The sequence below is a fragment of the Columba livia genome, chromosome 22 (assembly GCF_036013475.1).
Source record: "Columba livia isolate bColLiv1 breed racing homer chromosome 22, bColLiv1.pat.W.v2, whole genome shotgun sequence".
NCBI classification, from domain to species: domain Eukaryota; kingdom Metazoa; phylum Chordata; class Aves; order Columbiformes; family Columbidae; genus Columba; species Columba livia.
This window is the reverse complement of record NC_088623.1, coordinates 3845822-3871868: the sequence shown is the minus strand read 5'-3', so window position 1 is coordinate 3871868 and position 26047 is coordinate 3845822. Positions and strand designations below refer to the sequence as shown.

General features: G+C 44.3%; 1 protein-coding gene across 2 annotated transcripts in view; it reads right to left on the bottom strand.

Annotated features, from left to right (window-relative positions):
- The window catches only part of PLXNA2 (plexin A2), a 452864-nt gene that overhangs the window by 335571 nt on the left and 91246 nt on the right, over positions 1–26047 (bottom strand). For both annotated transcript variants that reach the window (XM_065038658.1, XM_065038660.1), the window contains one exon: positions 20652–20766. The gene's annotated coding sequence lies outside the window, so the exon portion shown is untranslated. The remainder of the gene's footprint in view (positions 1–20651; positions 20767–26047) is intronic.

Genomic DNA, 26047 nt, shown 5'->3' with positions numbered 1-26047 from the left:
CACGGCTACAAAGATTTGCCAGCAGTAACCCCTAGTCTGGACTAGATTCTCTCTTCCTCCTTTTCCTTTTCACTGTCAGCTCTATAACCACGTCCTAGGAAGTTTTTGACACAGTGACAATTGACACAGCGTCTTTATAGTCTCCTCCGCTTCAATATTTCCTTGTTTATTGACCTTCAGTGATTGATTTCTCATCTCCATTACATTTTCTAACTCATTTGTTCAGCTTCCCAGAGAAACACCAGGACACAGACACACACTTGAGTACAACTTAGATCCTACATGAAGCCCCAGCAGCACTTGGACCTGGCTCAGCACTTAGACCTGGCTTTAAGCACTAGTGCTGCACTCACTGCACGCTGAATCCACGTTGCAATGGAGTCCCAGTACGGATATCTGTAAAGAATGAATTAAAATACTCACTAGGGTTTCATTCCCATTAATTCCCACAGGAAGACACCTACAACCAGTGCTGGGCACTGTGCATTTGGACTTTTCCCTAACCACTCATTAGGTTACTAAAAGATATTAACTCTACCTACAAACCTGGTCTTACCCCAGATACGTCATATCGCTCAGACCACGAAAAGATTTATGTGCATGTTTAACTCTAAGCAGGTGAACAATCCCATTAGCATTAATAATTATGATCACTGTAGAGTCCAATGTCAGAAGCACAGAGGCACTTCCCCCATTGTTAAAATAAGGCAGTTCACACATTTCCATCTCTCCACCGCTGCTATTAGATATCATAGAGACCTCTCAGGCAAACAAGCGAGCTAAGCTTATAGAAGCATGTACTAAATAGAGCAAGCGGTGTGTCTGCATCTATTGGGAAGAGTTTCATCTCCCTGCTGAAGATGAGGAGGATGATGTGCAGACACTAGACTGTGAAAAACCCCCTTTGGTTCTGCATTGGTAAGAGACCCTTTGTACATACAGGGATTTCTTGCACTATTTCCCCGCCAGGACCATTCTGTGGGGTGACGGGAGGATAATTCCAGGCTGTGATCCACACCCAGGGTACAGAGATCAGTAGGTGATGCGCAAAATGTGGGGTAGGAGACACTCACAGCCACCCTGATAAATGTGCATTTCTCTCACTAACAAAAGGTTATTGTAAGAAGTCAAATAAAAATGTATTAGTGTTTAACAATTAAATGTAATTGGCAAGTGCTAATGGCTCTGTGATCGCAAAACTGGGGGAAACAGCAAAGAGGAAGAAACTAGTTTGAAGAGATTTTATCTAATTTCACTTTAATTAGATCCTTTTTCTAACTGAGTTTCTAATTTTTCAATTAGCAATTAGCAGCTGCAACTCATTCTGAGCATCACGAGGTGCCAGAGACACTAATTACACCACAGGAGTAGGAGGCTGAAAATGAGAAATAAAATTATCCATGAATGTTATTAGAAGAAAAGAATGATTACATTCCGTAATAATACACTGATGTGGGCCTAATTAGATTGAAGGATTGGTGGGAAAACAGGAGATTTCAAAATGGATTCTATTTGGACACCTATCGGTCACCTTTTTGTCGTTAATAATGATTAGGTGCATTGGTTGGGAAAAAAGCCACTTTGGGAGTGATGCTGTGTCTCTGTCACCCAGCAAAGGTCCCAGGAACACAGGGGAGCTCGCTGGACATCTCCAGACCTACATGCACATCATGAACCTCCTAAGGTCCTTCTGCACCTCCACTCCACCACCTGTGAACCAGCGAGGAAAACTGAGACACCTCATTTTGAAAAGGTTTTGAGATCCACAACTAAACAGAAATCCAAAGGCTCATTTATTGCTGTAATTTTTGAGCTATAGCAAAGCCCTACCCAGGGCCTGGACTTCTCCCAGAGAAAAGAAAGTCTCTGAGAAAGAAAAGTACTTAATCACAGCAACGGGGCGCCACGGGGAAACAAGCGCAAAACTATAAAGAGCCACTTGATAGCAAAGAGGGAACGCTGCACCGAGTCCATTTATTTCCACTTTTAAAACACACCAATTTTTCTTTGTGAATCAATAATCTCTTACACTTGATTTAGTAATGGGAGTGACCTCTCTCCTGCTCCAGTGTGCACAACCTGCATTTCGGAATCACTTCAAGGGACCCCAGGTAATAAATGATTTCATCCAAATGTGGTCCTTAATAAAATTTATGAGCTCCCATTCATCCCACTCCCCTATTTGTCTTTATATATCTCACAGCATTTGCCACTAATTATATTCCTCTTTATAATCTGTGCTCCCCAGTTAAGGGATGTAATTGATAGCTTCTGAAAACCATTAATTGCAAAATAGACCTGAAGTGTTTTGTCACGCTGCTTCACCCCCCATTACTGCTTTTCCTCCCAGCATCCCCAGTCCCGCCACTAAGACTCTTCACAGCTCATAGAAGACCCACTAACGGTGTTATAATAAGAGTGGAAAAAGCGAATTAAACTCAAATTCTTTCCCATTAGTTGATAAAGGATACGCACCCAAAAAGGCAAGAGCCATGGGGAGCCCCAACGCCAACTCTTGGTGATGAGTCCATGCCAGAGTAAAAAATTAGTGCAGAGTGATGACAGAGGTTGGGGGAAAACAACACCTTCATTTAAAATTCAGGTGTTGTAGCATATGGTCCTCTTGAGCTGGAAATTGTCTTTGCAAGCGGCTCAGGTTTGCTGTTGTGTGACATGAGAGTTTGGTGATTTAAGGGCAGTGGGGTGCAGCCTTGAATAAATGAAGTAGACACTTATTGCAGGGGAAAGGAGGGAGAGAGGCAACAAAGGTAAGTGAGGAAGCCTGAAATAGGGGGTTTCGACTCTGCGAAACAATCTGGAGCTGGTCTGTCTGGGGCAAGAAATGGAGAATGAGGTGAGACAACCGTGTGTTTGCATCATCAACACCGGCTGCTCAACGCTCCTCCTCACCCCGACCCCTTCCCCACCATTTCAGTCTCCATACGCAGAATCTGTGTGTTCAGCGGAGACACCATCTGACCCCCTGGTCCCCAGCACAGCCCATCGCACCCCACCACAGCCCTGGCCATGGGCTGCGAGATGGACCATCCCAAACGGCCTCCATGGACCAGCCCCAACCGCCTCCGCAGAGCAGAGTCTCTGCAAGCACCAAGTCTGGGTCAGATCCTGATGCCCAGCAAGTCTGTCCCACAGTTTCCTGCGCAGTGCCACATATAAAACCAACCTATAGTCAATATCGCATTTAGAAGCTCATTAGGAGCTCCGGCCCATCATCTCCTGCCAGCAAACTGCTGTGTCTGCAGAGCTTAAGGGAGTGAAAACCAAATAAAATGAAGGAATGTAGTACTCAGGAGCACTCTGCGCCTGTTCGTAGCTGCAAAGGCAATATTTCCAAGAGCACCACAATCATTTTGAAAGCCTAACTCCTAAAAAAAAGCCCATAAATCACTTTAGGCACTTTTTTTTTTCCACATTCATTTAATGCTTTTTTAAGAAAGGCAAGAATTCCAGATGTTAACTAGGCAAAGCAAGGCTATTTCTTTCCCTGTTCAGATTTTATTCCTCTACCAGGAGCAGGTCAACCATTCAACCAAGCTCCTTATTTGTGGCCATCAGAACCTCTTGCATAGCCATCCTTCCATTTTACTGCTTAAAAACCTTGTGGGTTTGGCATGCATGCCAATAAAAGCTTGGGAGTCAGTATTTATTCATAGGAGCGCTGCAAGGCTTAGCGCCTACAGACTCGGCCTAGAAGAACTCTCAAAGAAAATCATCACTTCAGATATAATTCAAATGGCCTCCAAACCTCCAGGAGGCTGCGCTTGTCACACCAATAAAAGATGTAAATAAACAGATGCTTGCCTGGTGTGCTGCTCTGCAAAATAAATGTGGTTTTTAGAATCGCCCTTTGGAAGTCAATGTTAATGTGAATTCCCATCGAGTCCAGGCTATGAAAACAACCTCAGTTGAGCAGCCGCTCTCCCCTCGCATCCCAAGCTAATTCTACCCACCAGCTCTAGACCTGTACCTGTTTTCCATACTGCAAAGCTTATGAAGAACGACGTGTTTTCACCAAATATTTCTACCATCTCATTTGATACCGAACAAGCAGGAAAAATACGGCCCATCGCAAGAAATATCACCATAATGTTCCAATTTTCCACCGTTTGACAGCAATCAAGTAGAGACTAATGGCTTTCCTCCGTGACTAAATCATTTAGCGACCAAGGTATTCTGTCTCATTCTCATTAGAAAAAGAAGAAAATAAAAAATCCAATAATCTCATTATCCCAACGTGAATAACGGTAAAAATACAGCAAGACTAATGGCTCCTGAAACACGCCGGTCGGTGCGACGCTCGGGCAGGGCTTACGGCTCCCGCATCCCATCGTCCTGCAGCCCGGTGCTTTGTTTCCAGCAAGACTTACGCTCTCTCCGCACACCGAGGACTTTTATGTACTATTTTTAACTAACTTCAATAGAAAAAGAATGTGTCATGGTGCGTTAAACTTTATGGAAATTCTCCCGGAGAATAACATAATTTCACGGTGCATTACTCTACAATGACCTGGTACTTGAACAATTAATTTTTAAGGTATAGCCTTTTTCTTCTTGGGCTGTATTTAGCTTTCTCCTAAACCATCAACAATACCAGGATTCCTTTCCCTTCCCTTTATGATCTGAGGAGACAGTTAAAACCTCACAGCATGTGCTGCATTTTCACAATTCATCATGCAGAATATTCTGTTTGAAAACAGAGTGAAGACAGGGAACCCAAATGCTCCAGGATTTACTTTAATTATTTCTAGCTCATGAATGTATTGCCATTTCTCAGCCTACCTTATTTTCTGCTCAAAGTCTTCTGGAGTTTCCCAGAATGCACCAAAGCCGGTCTTTTTATCACGGATTAGCAACACCCTGCAAACGCTCACTTCTCCATCTGCAAATACCACCCAAATAAATACCACCAAATAAACACCAGCTCAGCCCCAAACCCAGAATACACTGGAATCGCCTCAGAAATGCGAACCAGAAGAAACGCTCATGTTTTTTCTGGAGAAACCAATGTTTCCTACCTGCACCCAAAGCAGAATTTGCTTTATAAATTTTTCTTCTTGCTTTGCAAGATTCACTCGCACAGACCACTTAGTTATTAAATCCATTCTGTCATTATCCATCCGACAACTGCCACCAAAGCTGTTGCATTTGCAAGGATGCCAGCTGTGGAGAAACACGGGCAAAGCTACCTCCACCTAAAGAAATGGCCATTTCTGGTGCTTGTTGTTGGTGTTGTTACCCAGTAACATGTTGACTCTGGAATTTGTGCAGATCTGCAGTTTCTATGGAACTGTGCAAAACGAGGAGCAGTCAGTCATTAGAGCACATCTCTTCCAACCCATATGCTTTCATGGCAATATTAATCAGGCTAAGAAATAACTCCCCTAATGCTAGACATTATTCTCTTCTGCTACACTAATCTACCAGATCAACTCTGCCATCTGCATATTAAAGTTAGATATTTTGGGCTTTATTCCCTTCAGTGCCCTACTTGCCATCCTTCCTTTGCAGAGAATCAGCTCCGGGATGCATTTCTAAAGTTTTGGTGATCGCTAACAGACGTTCACAGAGACGCAAAACGTGCAGGGCCAGACCTTGGAAGGTTTAAAACCGGTTTTGCTGTTACTTCTAAACAAGATGCTCCAGATTTCCCTTTGCCTGTGGGAGCAGGACCAGGAATAAGCCCAGTACGGGTTGTGCAGGGACAGGGACACCGTGCCCCCGAGGGCTCTGATCCTACGAGACACGGTGATTTTTCCCAAAGCACAGGGTGGTTTTCGGTGTTTCAGAAGCTGCCACGAAAAGGTGGCAGAGGCTGGGAGCATCCGAGAGCATCGCTGTCACCGTAAATACAGCCCTGTTAGTGGCGGTGACAGCCACACTGAGGAAATTAGAGTATCTGACACAGCCACCGAGCTCTGGAGGGCTGAGCCCCGGGCTGCTCCATCCTCCACTTCAGCAGAGTGATGTGGGATCCGCCAGTCATGGGAGGAACGGGAAATCTAAGGACACTGGGTGATGCGTTAACTGCGGCTCCACACACACGCAAGGGTGAAGTTGGATTTTCTGAGGCCGTTTCCTACCGTTCCGGTGCCGGCAAAGTTTAGGTGTCCTGTCCTAACGCAAGGCCTGAGGAGCGCAGAGAAAAGAGGTGGTAAAACCGTCCCGGTACGGAAAGAGAGCAACAGGAGACAAGGTATTCTTAAAGCAGCTCCGCCTGTAAAATGAAGATGTTGTCTGTCACTCGTGGAACGTGTCAGTCTGTGTAATTACTCTCAGGCTGTTCTCTAGCTCTGCCGGCCAAAACACTCGCATCGCGCTGCAACACGTAAAGCCTGTCAGTCACGAGTAATTTTCCAGTCTCAGCGAGTTTTGATGGAAAATGCAATTTACAGAAAGGAATCAACGTTCTCCTTGCTAGACATCAATAAATGACACTTTTCTGAGATGCTCTGGTACTTCATATAAGTGCTGTAGCTTATATCCCTTAACCTTCAACTTTTTCCTCATCTATTTCAGCTAAAACAGAATCTCCCCTCCAAGGAACAGAGTCCCAGGACTGCGTTCACATACAAGGAAACTGCTCCTATCCAAGAAACCTCCTGAAGGGGGGAGTTTTAACTTGAATTACAACTCTAAAGCTTCTGAACCCTTCCCCTCTACATCGGTTGCTTCCAAAAACTGGATGTTTGTACCTAAAAGACAGCAAAACCAATTCCTGCCCATCGATCCCCTTGGACGGATCGGCACGATTTGTTTTGTTTAATTGGGCAGCTGTTTGGAATCAATATGGTCCTTCCAATGCAATCGCAACCGTCCCTGCAGAGTCCTTACGATCGCCATGGAAATAAAGGTGACAGAAACGCATCATCCGGAGATCACGGACACAGAGCAAACTGTCTCCATTTGAGACCTTCTGGTTGGCAGTGTCGATACAGCGCTGGGGACCTGGATCTGCTGGTGATAGTGACTTTGCTTGTCTTCAAATCCATCACAGGCTTAGAGCATCGGTGGGTAAAGCACTGAGGGTCACGTTCTTGTGTCCTGGCTCCACTCCGACACATGAACACACACCACACCTACCCAGACATACTCTGTATTTTCAAGTAATACCTGCTCCGTAGCCTTTTCTGGCACAAAGCTGTTCAATAGTGCTGGTGTGTCCTGTTCAACAGACGGTACATTCTGTTTCAAAGATGGTTCGTTTTCTCTTTTCATCGATGGCGATGATGTGCATGTTGCAAAGTGTACTGGTGCAAAAGTGACCATATTTCAACTGATGATTTCAAGACAGTAATTCACTGTTGCACTTTGGGAGCTTAAATTTAGAGTTTAAAGCATTTGAAGTGCTACGTGTAAGGAAACTAATACAGGACATGCAGCTAATGCCGTCCTGAGTAGGAATCCTACATAGACGCACAACCAAAACATCTAAAGCAATGTTCTCCTCTAATGGAGCTGATCTTGGAGCAATGGTACCTTGTACCACATACTCCTTGTGGGAAAACTACCCTTTTAACAAATAATATGACTATTTTTGTTGTTATTTCCATGGCCAGTCTGTTCCATTAATTGCCACAGAAAGACGTTAATTTCTGTGTGCTCTAGACCGGGTCACCATCCTTTATCCAAGGGTTATTTTCCTCTGTGAAGAATCTGGCCAACAGCGCAGAAAACACGAAGCAAAAATTACAAAGCTTTAAGTAGAAAAAGCGGCTGTTCTGAGAAAGGATAAACCCCATTTGTCCTCTCTGAGTCATTTGAACTATTGAATCCCATTGGCAGTTGTGTCATTTTTCACTATCTACAGCCGTATGTTCTCGCTATATATAGAAATCCCATAGTGTCGCATCTTGACTCGGTGTTGTGCATAATGATAAGGTGGCAGGCAGGTTTATTTTGAAGGAAACATTGGGTCACGCTGTTCCTTTATGTCTGAGAGATGAGTTTTCTATGCCTTCCAAGAGAGATGAGAATTAAACTGCAGTTTACCATCTCATAAAGAAATACTGGACAAATTACCCAGCTCTGCTGCATTGGTTGGGATTGTTAGTTAAAAGTGACAACCAGGACTGTAATTTACATGCAGACTCTGGATTTAAACAAAGTCCCCAGCACTAAATCTTACACTGTAAGCTTTCTTTTGTATTTCTGACTCATTTTGTGCTGGGAATCGTTTAACCATAGACTTTAACTGCTAATAGAGTTCCACAAAATGCAAAGTATAAATCAAAATTACTGGATCATTCAAACTCTGAGTAGTTGTTTATGTGGCATTTTCCTTCTACTGCTCTTGTACGGCCACAGAGATGCCATAAAATTATGATATACTGTACACATCTCGACAAGCTCTGTTGCAAATAAAAACTAGCGCGCTTAATTATTTTCTTAGTTATACAAAGCATCAACATTAATGATAATAAAAGACACTACGAAAGAGCAGGTAGAGTTATTCATCAGATCACGCTGAGTGACAACTGAATGAAATATAACGAGAAGTTGAAAAATCTCACTAATCCCTTTGTCTCCAGCTGAGATGACCATGGTCTCCCCTTGCATTAGCTGCATTAGTTTGCTTACACGTATGTCACAGAGGCATCCCAAACTTAGTTTAGACAGACAACAGGGTCCAAAACAAACTTTTATTTGGTAAAGAAAGTGCAGCAGATTAACTGGTGGAAGACGGGGTTTTAGCTCTCTAATAGAGACATAAATACAGGTTGGAGTATCACTCGAGGTTGTCGGGGATTGGCTCAAGGAGCACAGACATGAGTCCACCAAGCAACTGTACGAGCAGAGCCCATTTTAGTTGACATAAGTAGGCCTTAGTTAGCTTGTCTATTAGGCCGTGGGAAAAGGGGGAACGGAAAAGTACTAACTAAGGCAGGGTCAGGATATCCTTGAAGAGATAAGAGTCAGAAGAATGCGGGATGCGCATAGCTAGCTAAACCCAAGTAGGTGGAGTAAGTAAATGTGCTTAGCCTATTAGATAGAGACAAGTATGCATAATTATGGTATTTGGTATAAATGCACGCTATCTCGGGCAATAAAGTTGAAGTATGCTTTATCACTCATATTGAGTCGGCTGCATTTCTTCCTCCGTCCGCTCGGGTCTGGAACTCTGATGGGACTTTTTCTCTGCACGAGGTAATTATTAAAGGTGCAACAAATAATAACAATGGAGATCCACAGTGTGTATACACGTGGCCCACCTAAAACAGTGCCAGAGCTGTCCCTGACTCCAGGAAAAGTGTACACTTGCCTGAATCTGGCAAGGAACTAAAGAAGATACACGTGCTTATCCTGAAGCACGGATTGAGCACTGTAACTCCTGCGAGGAATCAAAGAAAACTATCACCCACCCACGTGGCTTGGTGGTGGGGAATCCAGCTCCCATCCTGCCCAAGGGGGAGGGCTCTCATCTGGCTCGTGCTCCAAGAGGTCCACGCAAGGGGGGCAGCCTCGACGAGAATCCCATTTTATATAGCCTGATCGGATCTGACTGTAGGCATTCCAGAAGCTTCTCTGCACCCCCACTCCGGCTGTGGGGTGTCCTGAAACTCCAAAGCACCCCCACTCTGGCTGTGTGCACCCAGCAGCTCCGTGGCACCTCTACACCCCCACCCCTTCTCTCTCTCAATGATCCTGATCAACGGGTTCCGGGGTTAAAACAAAAGCTGTTACCCCATTGCAGGGGAGTGGGGGGAAGATGTGTCTGCACCTCCCATATTGAAGGAAGGGAGGGGGAGAGAGAGGGGTGTGCATCTGCCACAACATAGCAGTTCAAATGCTTTACAACTCTAAATTTAAGCTTCCAAGACGCAACAGTAAATTACTGTCTTGAAATCATCAGATTTTAAGACCTGAGTTTCAAGAGACATCGAGACCCCGAGGGGCTGAATTAGCGCTCGCAGGCACCTTCTGCACTAGTTTATCACGAAAAAGCTGGAAACTCAGAGTCACTCCAAATTGCTCTCTCCATAAGACCCTGAATTGCTCAAGCAGCGCAGGGGTGAAGGACACCAGGAACAAACGTTTGGAGTGGAAGCTGGAAGCAAAGCTGTTATTCCAGCACTGGAACAGGGCGACTCTGCCATCCTTATCACCGCTTACTGGAAAACGTCTTCCATTGACGCCCTCAATTCAATGAAAGAGTTAATGCTCCTCTTTTGGTCAAAACACTTCACCATGGGATATTTTTAAAAATTATATCTTTGGGTAATCGGTTATGAGAAATTCTAACAGCAAAAAGCACATTAAAAATAAATCAAAGCTACTGAAAAGAAGGCTTCCCATCCAAAGGACAGACTTTCCCACTGGGACGCGATCCTAAGGAAGCTTTCCGCCAGGCCTGGCCCAGACAAACTCAATTTCCATTGTGCCGACCTGCGACCAAACGCCAAAAGGGACCATCTGTCCCAAGGACGTGGAACTTTGGGATATCAGGAACATCACGCACAGAGCAAAGGTGTCTCCAGAAAGAAGTAACAAACACCTAGGAGTAACTAATACTACTCAGTGTGGAACTGCACCCTGGCTGGAGTTCTGTGGCAGGAGAAAATGGAAGAGAAGGTACAACAGAAGCTACAAATCAAAGCCTTTCTGTTCATTAATCCCAAATTAGCGCATTAAAATAAAGCAGCAGTTGATTAATATCCCTAAGTAACACTTACAGTTGAGTGAGAACTTGATGCTAATATACTTGATGTTACAGTGCATTAATAAAGAGACATCTCCCTTCACCAGGAAAGCTCTTGAATTCAGCTCTCCAGAACAAACACCACGCAGCACAGGAGAATAAAAACTGCGTGTCCCTCTCCACACCGACATATTGACCAAAACGTATCACGAGAGCAACCTTATATCGTTAAATTGTATATAGTTACCCCCCCATTGAGCTCAATAGCGCTAAGTGCTGAATAAATACAATGTTGTAACAACGTATATATAGGGAAACAAAGATGTAAAAATAATTTGGGATAATTGAGCAACACACATGGTTATTAAAGATACTGAACCTGATTCTTTCACAGCGTAAGAGAACTAATGAGAATATATTACACGAACGGCTGTTTTCCACTAAACCGGCTGCCTGGAGCGGCCTGAGCAACAACACGAAAACTGAGGCAGATATGTCAACTTGAGTTTGGAATTTCTGCCTTTTCCTTCTTGTATAGATTTCACAGTGCCAATATTCTTCCTGCCAGCACGTTAGACAAATTGAAGTGACAAAACTCAATATGGAAATTAAGATCATTAACATATTAATCAAACTGTCAATATTATAAAAATTAGCACAAGCCTGCCAAATAATCATCTTACTAAAGACTTGAGGCCGTGCCTTCTGTCCATCAGCCCCGCAGCCGCTCCGCTTCCAGGCATAAGGAACGGAAAGATGGGGTCACCGGGGCAAAGACCGGCTTGTTATTTGTGTGATGATTACTCCAGTATTTAATTGCTTTGTTTCCTTACGAAAACTGGGCTCCCTAATTAAACTGACTTAATTAGTAGAAGAGAGAAACCCTGAATTTCAGTTTTGGATGTCCAGATTCCTACTCACGCCCAAGGAAAGTTTTTCACATTTGAAAAGCATTAGTCCAATAAAACGAGATATACAGAGCTATCAGCATACATATGCAGACTGCTTCTACCTGCAAAGGACTCTGTGGGTGCCAAAGTTCAATATAATCAACATTTTCAAATTAATTTTGATATTTCTCCAAACGTTACAAAATTTCAGACCGAGCTATCATTATCTAAACAAAGCTTCCAGCAAGAACACATGATAGCAAGAGAGCAGCGTAGGGGAAGGGACCTGGGGGTCCTGGGGACAGCAGGGTGACCATGAGCCAGCACTGGGCCCTGGTGGCCAGGAAGCCAATGGTACCTGGGGTGGGTTAGAAGGGGGTGGTCAGTAGGTCAGAGAGGTTCTCCTGCCCCTCTGCTCTGCCCTGGGGAGACCACACCTGGAATCTTGTGTCCAGCTGTGGCCCCTCAGTTCCAGCAGGACAGGGAACTGCTGGAGAGAGTCCAGCGCAGCCACCAAGATGCTGGAGGGAGTGGAGCATCTCCCGTGTGAGGAAAGGCTGAGGGAGCTGGGGCTCTGGAGCTGGACAAGAGGAGACTGAGGGGGGACTCATTCATGTTTACAGATATCTAAAGGGGGAGTGTCAGGAGGATGGAGCCAGGCTCTTCTCAGTGACAACCAGTGATAGGACAAGGGGTAATGGGTTCAAACTGGAACACAGGAGGTTCCACTTAAATCAGAGGAGAAACTTGTTCCTGGTGAGGGTGGCAGAGCCTGGCCCAGGCTGCCCAGGGGGGTTGTGGAGTCTCCTTCTCTGCAGACATTCCAACCCGCCTGGACACCTTCCTGTGTAACCTCATCTGGGTGTTCCTGCTCCATGGGGGGATTGCACTGGGTGAGCTTTCCAGGTCCCTTCAACCCCTCACATTCTGTGGTTGTGTGATCATGTGGAAAAATTTTGACAGGGATTCTAATGAAAGACAATCATTAAGCATTTGCAATAAGAAGACAGTCAAACATTTTCTTGTAAAATGGGTACTAACAAATTCAAAGCAAATTTTACCGCATAAAGGAAAAATCAAAGCATGACCTCATGCTTCTCTACCATTGGATATTCACTTGCTTAGTTGTGAGATGGTTTTACAAGTGGGTCAGCACATTATTCATTACAGTTTTGCAGAAACACTAACTTAGCATTTGCACACCCGGCTCCTGACCCAGGGATCTTCTTTATCCATAACTGGGCTATAAAAGCTTTGAAAACTGGGGTTTCAACGGGAGACGACCAAACCACGGCAAGCAAGGATGGCACCGTACAACAACATTCTTCACTCCATCACTCACATCTCCTCCAATGACACAAGGTCATGCAGTTAATGAATGGCAAAGCAAAGCCATGAAAAATGGATATTAATGAAGTGTAACTCAGAGTAATAACGGCATAAGCAATCTCTGATAACAAACACATTCTCCTAATAACATCTTCAATTATCTTCATTAATGTCTGTCCACGGCAAGATGCGCAATCCAGCCCTGCAGGACCACGGACCCAGCAGATCTGGAACACACTAAGTGCTTCTGCCAGCTTATTCAGGAAAGTGCTTACTGATGGATAGCCTAAATGATGATAACATGCATTTATCATCATTTTTCAGTAGCATATGCCTTCTACATATCATCAAGAACTTCAATTTGAATAAGGTTGCTTGCACTACTCAGGATGCATGGGCTCCAAGGAGATATGAATCACTGCCTCCCCAGTCGTGCCGTGCTGCTCCTTGCGTTAATGATAGTGCTGGTTTTGCTAACGATGCTCTGGGTCCATCACGAGTGCTCTTCTCCCCGCCGTGACCCCGAGTTCAGCTTGGGTCCGGTTGTTTCTGGTGAATTTGCACATCACACTCCCGCTCTTCCTTTTCAGAAGGAGCTCTGAGCTGCTGCAAGATGCCACACAGCAGCTCTAGGAAATTAAATCCTTTACTCCGAATGTAGCTCAGCGTGGCACTGATATCCTCCTCAAATTGCCTCTCAAATATTTGAGTCCTGTCTCAGAAAGGAACATTTCTGAGGGGTTATCATCAGCAAACCCTGGTGAGGCTCATGACAAAGGAGGAATAATTAGCGCTTTCTGTAAAAAGCATCTTTTAGGATACAGCCATTATCTCTATTTGAAGAAAGAAAGCGAGACTAGAATTTCTGATGATACTTGGAGCCATTTACTGTGAGTGAAAGACACTGAAGTACCAACAACCTTCTTTCTCCTCAGAACAGCTCTAGGCCATTTGTGGCTCGCTCAGCACGATGCAAACGACAGAACAAAACTAATTATTTTGTCTATTTGCTTACATTTGTTTCAGTTCTAGATTTTTGTTGACTTGAACCTATTGGTTCAGACATTTTGAGTGCAGGGAGCTACAGCAAAGCTTCCTCAGAAGCCCTTTACTGGCTATTGTCAAAGCTATTTGTCTTTTTCATTGTTGCATGTGCAAAACCACAAAATTTTAATGTTAACAAATTGTATTAAAAAAAATCTGTTAAATCTAGTCCAAGTATGAAGGGAGGGATATAACACAACACCCCCTTCTCATGGACCTGCCCTGGAATCCTGCGCAAGCAGAAAAGAATCTGAAAGAGATTTTCACATTGTCACTGAAGCCTTGCCTGGATATTTCTGTAGTAATTTAAATTTAATAAAGCCATCATCTGTAAATTTGCTCTCCTCTCCTTTGAATTGGAAAGCATTTAGTCTCAACCCCTGCAGCCTATTGTGATCATACAGAAATGCTAACGAGGGTTATGTCTCAATCTCGTCCTCCCTGGTGCAAACACAGTAACTGAGTCTTTTCAACTCAGGAACCTCATTCATCTTCCGCGAGTTTTTCTGTTGTTATTATTGCTACTCTCCTATTCCTTTTTCCTCCTTCTCAGCTGTCGCTGCTCTGGCATTAAGTGTCTCACAGAACTTTTGGATGCATGTGGTAGGGACTAGAAGCGTTTCTCTTCTGAAATATTATTTCTGTAATGCACACAAAGCACAATATAATAACATACAGCAGTCCAGCTCGCTGCTGCAATGACAGCCTGGAAACCGAAAGCCTGTTAGCACAGCCATGCTGCAAATCTGCCCAGAGCAGGGCTCCAGAATGAGGGCTCATCCCCCCCAGAGAGATGAAAACCAGCAAAACGAAAGCAGCAGTTTTGTGGCTAAAGGGCAAAACAAGGAATTCCACAGGACTGAAGTGCATCATCAACACACCTCTATCGCTCCCCAAGAGGCAGCTTTTAAACTTGACCAGATTCAACCTCCACTGAAACGTTGCATATGAAGAAAAGAGATGGTAGAAACACTTGTGGTGCCGCTCCAGCCCTTCCCATCCCAGCTCACGGCACCAGCAGCGCCGATACCGGCACCAGCTCTATGGACGCGGAGGCTGCAGCGTCACGGGGCAGCTGTAGGTGCTGGTACCCAAACACACAGGAGCAGGTCAGGAATACGCAGCCTTGCCCTAAGTATTTATCATCATAATCAGAATTTAGCTCCCTGAGCTCCAGGCCGTGTTCAGCCCGCTGCCGTCGGTCCAGGGGGATGGTGGCACAATCCCTGGGGACATCTTTGCTTAAAGGGTGAGGAAACCTGCTCCATTCTGCAGAAACCATCATGAACCCCACTGCCTCTTGCTGCCCCTTGCTGCAGTGCCCCCCTGCAGCTCCCAAAAGGGTTATTTACAGAAATATGGTGAAACAGGAGAGTATGTGAGGGGTTGGATGTCAACTCCCTACACCAGATGGCTTCACTGGCTTTGCAAAGGCATTTCTACTGAATAAGGAACAAAAGGATTAGGAAAAGGTGTGAATAATGCACTCCTACCCCCGTCTATCCCCACTTGCTCTAACAGATTGGTAAAATAACTTCATCCCCCAGTTTATTAACAGCTTGCCCTCTCTTGTATCTCACCTCCGTAATGAGATAGAGCAGATATGATGGATTACATTTTGCCTCCCGCTTCCATCCCGAATGAATTATCATCTCGCTCTCCCCGTGCTGTGGCCGCCTGCAGCCTGCTAAGGGTTGGGAAGCGGGAGGGGGAGGATGAAGATCTGTGATGTAAAAGGTAAAGGTCCCACTGAGAAAGCAGTTCTAATTTTCAGACTGCAAGATATGAAATTAAAAGAGAACGAGGAGATTCTCTCTCCTGGATTTCATCTGGTGGCACTAAGAAAACAAACAGAAAAATCCTATTGCAGCTCTCACTAGTAAAACTCCGTCGTCAAGGGCTCAGAGCCCAGACACCATCAATCACTACGAGCCAAGCTCATTTTTCCCCCCCGACCAAAACTCCTTATTCTGCAGCTCTGGCCCAGCAAAAACCCTCAGAGAGCCAAGTGTTCCCAGAGCCGCGTTCTGACAAGAACTACGTTATACCATCTCTCTTCATAAGAGCATCAGGGTTTTACTGACATCTGAAATATAATGTTTACTTTTGGGCATCTTCCTTAATCAAATCCCTGAATAAGAGAAATTAGAGGGGTTTTTTTCAAGCATAATGAATGCTTCAGATGGTTTAGGTGTATTAGAGGAATCAAGATGCTTCAAGATTAGTGATGTAGCACAATGCTGCTAAATAAGCTACTGCCTGACCCCAGTCATTATCTCATCAGACCTGATACTTCAAGGAAAGAAAACTCAGTTCTTTGCCCTGGACACTGTTTAAAAAACAAATTTAAAAATATTAAGGATGATAACACAGAGCCATGCTGGAACCCAGGTAATTCTGCATCTCTCCTTTTATACAACAACTGTTGGTTTGAAATGTCCCAGAAACACAAAGTCCTTGCAAAGAGAAATAAGAGTTGCACAACCCAGCTCAGAGCATTGTGTTTGTGTTGTATCTTTCAGCAATAAGTCTGAGTAATTATATGTTGAGTGAAGGCAAGATGGTGGAGACAGGCAGGCTCTTCTCAGTGACAACCAGTGACAGGACAAGGGGCAATGGGTGCGAACTGGAACACAGGAGGTTCCACTTGAATATGAGAAGAAACTTGTTCCTGGTGAGGGTGGCAGAGCCTGGCCCAGGCTGCCCAGGGGGTTGTGGAGTCTCCTTCTGTGCAGACATTCCAACCCGCCTGGACACCTTCCTGTGTAACCTCATCTGGGTGTTCCTGCTCCATGGGGGGATTGCACTGGATGAGCTTTCCAGGGCCCTTCAACCCCTGACACTCTGGGATTCTGTGGGTAAATTAAATCACAAAATCATTTTACCTTTTGAGAAACTTGATGAGTCGCTCTCTACAAACTAAGTGCAAAAAAAAACAGAGAGGAGAAGGCTTGGCTGACTTAGCAGCTTATCAGACACCTTTAATTTCCATCTTCAGAATTTCATGCTGCGGTGAGAATATGAAAGATATTGATTTTTGCTCGTACCTACAATGCAGGACAAGATCTAAATTTGATTTCAGTTACCCTTTGTGCTATGCAGTACGGCAAATTAAAACCAGCCGCAAAGCGGGTCCCTGTGGCAGGTAACCTTGATCATAGACACTGCAGGAACACCCGACGGCACCTGCTGATTCGGGGCTGTGCAGATATAGCACCTGCTGGGCACGTATGCACATAGCGCCTATAGGAACAGGCTTAGCGCTCACTCCAATAGTTCCCACAGGCAAGATAAATACACACTGCAAAAGTAGGCTGACTTATTGTTTTGAGGTATAGAATCACGGAATTGTTTTGGTTGGAAAAGACACGATCAAGTCCAACTGTTAACCCAACGCCACCTCTAAACCCCAAGAGCCTCATCTAGAGGTTCTCCAGACTATAAGCCAAGCTCTGGCTTTCTGCTGTTTGGGACTCCTGTGCTGAGCCCACCTTCCCCATCCCATCCCCATCACACACCGAGCGATGCTCCTCACGGCCAGATATCAAACGATTCTGAATGTCATGAACCTGGCTTTGTAGTCAAGGCTTTGGCTTACAAGGATTAAAGCTTAAACACTCCGAACCTACATTCTGTGTCTAATAATCCTGTAATAATACCTCGCTAAGAAGACTCGGAAGAGCAAAAGAAATAAAGGGGTGAAGGCAAAAAAAAAAAAAATATATATATATATATTTGTTGTAAATTCCTGCCAAACATGGGTGGGCTGGAAAGATCTGCTCCAAACTCGCCCCCGCGAGCAGAGCAGGGGATGAAACAAGAGCGGAGGAACGCTGAAAAGACAAGGAACAGACTGACAGATGGATGTAAATGTGCCTTTCAGTGCAGGAGAACAGTTGATTCTAAGGCATGAAATCAAATTAGTGCATCTGCAGCTGCCTATGTGTCATCCAGCTTCATCTTTTACACACTAAAGACATTTTTTAACCTCATGTTAGCTACACTTTTTTTTTTAATATTACACTCAAGGATTTGCAAAATGGTATTGGCAGGTATTAAAATGAGAGCTGAAGCGACAGTGCAATCTGTCTCCTTCTCTATTGTAACATGAGAGAAATCTTTGGATTCATTTATTATCAGGTAGGAGAAGAGTTGGAATAATAAAATCCCAGTCTCAACTTGATCCAGAAATACAAAACTCTTCAAAAACCGTAAGTGAGTAGTTCTGCATAACCAGATGAAGTTGAAGCTGGTTGGTCCTCCAACCATCTTGTGGAATATCTCTGCTTGTCTTCTCTACATTGGGTTGATCAACTCTTTTATTCTAACGTGGCTGGTGGACCAGTGCAGGATCGTATGTCTACGCACATGGAAAACACCATCTTCCTTGTTAAAGACCAATTAAAGTTATTAGATGTCCATATATAGTGCATCCATATTGCACTACAACCATATGGAAGTTAAACGATGAATAATTTTAAAATGAATATTTTAAAACAAGAGTCTCGTCTGCAGTTTTGAAAACTTTCAGACTTGCTGCTTTTAACTTTAAATTACTTGTTATTTCAAAACTTGGGAACAATGCAGACAGCACAGATGACTACAAATCCGTTGTCTGATTTTCAGCACAAACATTATTGTACTACACTTGAGCTTTGCATGAGCAATCATTACATTACAGAACACCTGCCTACAGCCCTCGGAATTGATCAAAACAAAAAGCTGAACTTGTACAGTTTTTATAACCAATTCCTGAGGGTTTGGTCAAATTCAATACAGGATAAAATTAAACAGAGATTGATTTAGGTAGAAGGAACTGCAGTTGCAAGGTTGGTGAGTTGTGTACACCGCACGTGGGAAAGGCTATTGTCTGAACACAAGTCAGATTAATTGTAATAGAAATAGGAAGACAAAAGGTACAATTTTTTTCCTGTTTTCTTTCCAGTGCGAGAACCAGACTAATCTGTGAGCCAAAACATAAGAAAAAGCAAATACAGGAAGAGTGATTGCTTTCTTGTAACACAACAAGACAGCAAAACAAAATGAGGGGCTCACAAGTCCTTATCATTTGATTCCCATCCCTGATGCTCCATTTGTCATCCTCTGCAAAGCACAAAGTCAAGACTTAGTATGTTACCAAGTGAAGAATTCTATCAAACAGAAGGACCCGAGTGCTGGATCCTGCACTGGAACCGTTTCTTCACACCTGCCAAGGACGATTCACCTGGTCCTTCAGCATTTTTCTATCATTTCCTCCAGCAGAGAAGTAGGACAACAGAACTTTGGGAAAGGCACCTCAGAACCCAGCAATATAAATGTGGGTGAAGGAGAAGCCGCAAGGGAAAAGCGAGCGGGTGTTCTGCATCCCAACCCATCCAGAACAAACAATCAGGGCTCAAATTACTGTTTATATTTATGGTAGGGGAAATATCAGTTGAGCACCTAGAAACCTCCGCGCAGAACAAGTTGTTACTGCAAAGACTTCATAGCTAAAATCATTTCATCATGATGTCTCCTATGAGAACGGCTGTAGCTTCACTGGGGATGTTGCTTGAGCATCAGTAAAAAAATTCCAATAGGAAATTTCTGCATTAAGACGTGATCCAAAAGCAGCTCTTTTTATGTAGATCTTCCTCCCCTGACTCAGCAATAGCGATGAATAACACTGCTCGCAGAGCACCTCCAGCAAGCCTTCAGCCTGCTGCCATTCGGGATTATTTCCCCCCCACCCCACTTGCCTTTTCCTTGAAAACCCGGCGATGTCTTTGTCATGTTACCACTTCAAACCCCCTGTTCTTACACACGTGTTACATTGGTGACACCCGCTGTGGTCGCACACTGAAAGCAAAGTGCCAAACAATGCCGGGAGAAGGAGAAGAAATCAAAGCATTTTAGAAGTCTTATGCTTGGCAAAAGCTGTGTATAATTTTGCTTAGGCTGCAAGTTGGCTTGAGAAAACAGTATCAAAGCACCATCTTATCCAATTGCTTGAGCTTCACTTTTTCAGTTTATTTTCACTGCTTATTGTAGATCCCAGACTGACAGCTCTGAAAACCACACATTTTCCATTTATGCAAGTATATGAAGCAACAACCCAGCGGCAGCACAGGATTCTGATACATCTCCCCCTAATAACCAACCCAAATTGTTGACCTGGGAGCATCACCTAAAAGGATTGCGAACCCACAGTCCTGTCCTGCCCTTGATTTTCTTCAAAACTCACTACTTTTGGAAATGTTTGTGAAAGACAGAGCCAGAACTATAAACTGACAGTCCAGTAATGAACAATTGATGAATATTTCACAACCAATCTGCTCAAAGTCCATGATGCTGCATACAAATGGAAACCTAATATAATAAACACTTAAGTCTCCTGGAAGACCAAGTCCTGCAAAACAAAATACTCCTCTAGCTGTAAAAGCCCATTTAGTGTAAATCCACAACACACAGGTATTTCTTGCATTCCAATGCCAATGTAAAATCCCCATTTGGGCTGATTTTACAGTGCTCTGACTTCATTCACTAGTAGCAAAGAGACCTTTATTATATTCCTGGAGATGATGAAGATAAGCTGGCAAACCCATCTCTGCTCTGTGTGTGCAGTGGGACCATCCCCCTGTTTACCAGCAGCTCCAACACCAGTGTTTGAAATTCCCAGCGTTCTTCATTCATAACCTGAAGCAGAAAATTGCTATTTCTATAGCAACCTTTTAAAACAAAAACACTGTTACCTGTAAACCTGTTGGCATAAGTGATTTCCACGGGCTCAACCCCGGCGGTAGACGAGATGTTCTCATAAAGCATCGCTTCCCGATATCTGGGTGCAAATTACAGCTGCTGGACTTCCTGCAATCAGCAAAGTTGAAAATGCATTAGGTTTGGGAGTCAGTATTTCAGAGTATTTCTATTACATCAGCTATCCAACTGGAAAAAAAAAAATAAACCAGCTCATCCTTGTATATGATAAAAATAAGTAGGTAAGTTCACTGCTATGATTTTGGAAACTTTTGACACTTGCAAGATTCACATGCCGTACACGGTTTATTACAAGCTACCAATTAAAACTCTTTTCCTACATCAAAGAAAGTCAGTTTTTGGTACCCACGACACAGCTCACAAACCACCCCCTGCTCCGATTTACCATAGTCACCCTGCGGGCTTTGCAAAACCTCCATTCCTCATTCACCCACCCCTTTTGCACCCCAGAAAAACCCCTTTTCTGTGGAGCTGAGTGCCATGGGGGGGCTGCAGAGCTCGCAATGGAAACACCACCAGCCCCCCCGGCTCCTAGTGGGCGTCGTGACTCACGCAGCGCAAAGTGGGTTGGAAAACAAGCCGAGAAGTCGATGGAGATGGCCCTTTTTGATCTGCTGCCTCGTGATGCGCTGTCAAAGAGCGAACGCACCTCAAAACACGTAAACACTTCAAGCAAACCCTCCGTTTGCAATCGAACACACCCACACTATGGAAAAACCTCCTAAGTGGCACTCGGGCTCCTGCACCAGCCACGGACTGGTTTTATACCCCCCGGATCAAATAGCAAGATTAACTACAAAGGGAATTAATCTCCTAAGTGACACTGATGCAGGCAGGTGAGCTGCAAGGACTGTGGGGCCGAGGGAGGAACGATGGACGGTGACAGAGATGACACCTTCAGCGTGTCCCCAGCACCCCGGGGACATCGGATAAACCCACACAGGTCGGCCCCAGCATTCCTGCTGCTGTTTGACTCCATCGCAGCCCTGGTCAGGGCACCCCTGCAAGCAGAACTTGTTTCTGATCTCACATCCCAGGATGCGCAGATCATCTGCATTTCAGTTTTCACATCTGGGAAGTGGTTTAGGACAGTGTGATGAACAGCTGCAGGGAAGCAATAATCATTAATATTAATGATTATTGCAACTATATTGTAATCACCTACCAGGCAAACTAACTTCTTCAAAACCCCATGAATGGCTTGATACACCCCAGAAATGGCAAGCACGCAGGAAATCAACCCTAAGAAAACGCAGAAACATTTGCAGCTTTATCGGCTTTTTCCACCAGTGGCTATGTAAAAACAAGAAGAAATGAAGATTTTTACCTTAAATTTTTAACTGAAATACCCGAGGGCAGCGTTAAAAGGCGATGGAACGAGGCTGTGGACGAGCCGAGCGGGCGCTGCGCTGTCCGAGGGCCCCCCCTAGTGCGGCTCCCCTGTTTCTGTGCTGGTAGAATTATTGCCGTGCAACCACGTTATTTATGCCCATTGTCAGGAGAGGGGAAAACATTTGTGGGAGCTCAGATGAACCGGTTGGGTTGTGCACGATAGTCCTGCTTCAATACACCTTCCTATCTGACACGCTGAGAAATTAGATAAAGATCTTTATCATTATATAGGCTAAATCTCATTTGGAAAGATTGCAGAGGGGACTGTAAAGATTCCAACCCAATCTGGGTAAACAAGTTGATATCCTTAATTTTCCAATGTGGTTTATCTGTCAGACTAGATATTCAGCTCTGCAGTCCAGGATAATCAAACATGTTTAAAAACATAAATAACATGCTGCCATGAATAATATTGGTAGATGGACTGATCCGAATGTTATCAACTGAAATGAATGACTTTAGGACCTAGAAGTATTTCTGTTGTCAGATTACACTTGCATATTTTTTATAAAACTGTGAGGGGTTTTTTTTTGAGCCTCAGTAAATTAAATTCAGCTCTTGAAATCTCTTTGAGCCACAGAATATCCGCAACAGCATAGAACCCAGGTTTAAGGACTTACTGAGGAAGCAACTGGGTGCGATTCAAACTTAGCAATTCTACTGATAAAGGACAAAATGCAAAAATAAAGTTATAAGAATAACTACAGAAATGGTGTGTTCCAGGGGAACACTCATCTTCCCAAGAGATCGTCTCCTTAAGGCCCTTTCCCAGAGATGCTTCCCATACCCACCCCATTGCGCCACACAAGCATCTCACCTGCACCCCGGAGTCATTAAAATCACTGCCCCCTCAATTCTCTAATGAGGGTGGTCAGTCCAGAGCTCTGCTCCCCATCGCAGGGCTGGGGGCTATAACACTTCACACCCCATGTCCTTCCCAACAGCCGAACCACACGTTTTCACATCAATCACGACATTCCCAAAGGCAGAGACACCATGGGAAGGATGGCGGGAAACAGCTTCACTCTAGGAGATCTTAAATTGGTGGAGCAGCGACAAGAAACCACCCCTGACTCCTGCTCTTCACATTTAGGAGCCTTTTTTCATGGCCCACAGCAGCAAGGGAGATAAGGGCTGGTATTCCTGCAGGTAGTGAGAGATGCCTTAAGAGGGCTGTCTAACCAAAAATCTCGCCTGTGCGTTTCCAGTAGAGTTCATAAAGTGTTTTGTCTCCCTGAAAACCTCTTGTTCCTCAAGACTCCCTCAGACTCTGCAGTGGAGAGGAGCCGGTCCCAGGGGTGTTCTCCATCACCGGCCTCACCGCGCTGCACATAAAACCTCACCGTGAACTCCAACACACCCTTTTGATTTGTGAGGCTCACAAAAGGATCAAGGCTTCGAGCTGCTCCGAAGGGGAGGATCAGGCTATGAGTTCTCTTACTCTGCTGCTGGGAGAAAATATTTTATGCTGCTGTAAGTTTCACATCCAATTTTTTTTCCCCCCACCATTATGCCAATGAATAACTATTAATTTCTTAAACAGCCACCTGAGACCCCCAAAGGTCATTGGGACAAATGACTTGTGCAAACACAGCTCTGTCATCTCGCTCTCACTCTATTCTCCTTATTCTTACAGCACTTTACTTGCTACCTGTTGTCTACATAGTAAAAAAAGCTCAGTGCTTTGCCTTAACAGCCGACAATGAGACCCTGACCTAAGCCCTGAGACCACTGCACTGAACTACCCCATCACCAGGGACAAAGCAGATATTTCTGCATGCAAAACGCCAAAAAAAAGGAGACGGAAAGAGGTGATGGAATACAAAGCAGAAGACATTGCGAAGATGGTTAAATAAAAAGTCTTTAAAAAAAAAATAACAGTTTTTTATAGTGCAAATGTGGAAAAAAACCCACCCAGAGCAATATGGGTTACGGAACATTTGTCAATAAGAGAATAAAAGCAGGCACTAAAACAACAGAAATAATGACTCTGCTTTCCAGATTTTGATTCTAAAGTGTCTGGTGCCTCAGGCAGTTATCTGAAAAACTCTTCTTCAGCACAGAATCTCACTGTTTCGCCTCAAATAGCTGTAGTTAACAAATATTCCGTGTGTGTGTACGAGAGCCGCTGACAGCCAGCCTATAGCTATATGGAGATAGAACCGCCGAGAGGGACCAGAAGCAAAAAGAAATATTAGAGCAATATATCTTTGGCTTGGAAAAGAATATTTCCTTATTGTGTGTCTTGCCCCACCATGTCTGCAGAAGCTGCAACCTCAAATTGTACCTAAAGCTCTGCTGTGTGCAGGAAACGCTGTGGAAATTGTCACCTCCATGAGAATTGTCCCATCTCAAGCCGCCATCCACCCTGCCCACCTCCATCTTCTGGAGCACACAACACCATGGGATTTCTCTCCGTGGTCTTCATAGAACTGCTGTGCCAGTCGCTACAGATCTGTCCCGAGAGGGTATTCCCAGAGACACAGGAGGATGTCACCACCCTGAGACAAGGCACAGCCAACCAGCCCTTCCCTTTGCTCCTGTTGCTCGTGATTTTGCCCCGGTGCCAAAGCCAAGCAGTCCAGCTACAGCTCCAAACTCCATCTGTGTGTTTGAACCGCCATGGTTTCAAAACCAGATTATCAACGTTTAAAAAAAATAACTGTTTCACAGCATGCTTCCAGATGTTCTTGCTTTCATTATTGCCTTATTACTTAAAAAGTCAACAGTATGTGATATATTAAACACATAATCTGCTCTGACATTCATCTACATGCTGTTGTCTGGTGGGAGTTTCTTATGAGACATTATTTTTTTCACAATTACTGAAATGAGATTTGGGTTTAAGAGCTGCCAGAATGCAACAAGTAGACATCCTCAGGGTGAACTGAATCCCCCTGCCCACATACAAGGTACATGATGGGCAGCGGTAGGACCAGCTATACATCTCCTTATATATAATCCACCAGCTGGTGGAATCATTCTGTCGGTGTTGACACTTTTCATTTTCTGCTATAAATATTGTTCTTCTGTCCGGTTACAAGTCACAAAGAAAGCAAATATCGATGGAAAAGACACCCTAGAGCACAGTTCGACTCCTCCAGCACCCAGAGATGCTCTCACCTGCTTGTCCACGGGGATCTGAACATCAGAGGACTCCAAAGAACATCTGCGATGCCTCATTAGTAGCTAATTTTACTCTAGAACCCAAGAATTCCTGTTCCCTTCAAATACTTCCCAAACAAGAACACACCATAAAGTTCAGCCAGCAGAATCATGTTCTCCTTGTACCTCCAGGAGGAAAATAAACGTGCAATCTTCCCCTCAGAGATGTGACTTCCGAGAGCCCTGGTGCAAAATACTCTCAGAATCCCCGTTTTGCCTCTCCCACCCAACTATGGCACTTCCCACAGCAGCATTTTGTCAACGGTCCTAATGAGTTAAGAACAAAAAGAAGGAAAAAACAAACACACAACCAAGAAAAACCAACAAACCAACCACTACACGAAACCCCAAGGCAGTGGAGTGTTTGCCTACAGCCACCCGCAGTATTTGGGTATGGAGATTCCTGCACCACTCATGGGGATCCCCCATTCACTCAGGCACGACAAATTATATTAAAAAACCTATTTATTTCCCTCCATTTGGATTTCCCTTGTCTGAACCACACGAGTGTCCGTATACGCCTGAATTTGATTACAGAATTGCTTTGTATTCCGTTTAAGACTGTTTCATCTGTTATCCAGGGATGTAGGAGGACTCTGAGTTGTGTTACCTTCTAGTCTCTGCCAATAATGTCATAATTTGATATGGAAACTATGCATACCATTGTATTCTAATTTGATATTTCAAACATGCTTTGGCAGACAGCTGACTCCTATTGACGCAGCTATCTGATTTCTCTCTGCCTTTTTATTCCGAAAACACTCAGAGGGAATATGTCGTATCACATTTTCGTTATGCATACTGAATCGATGTA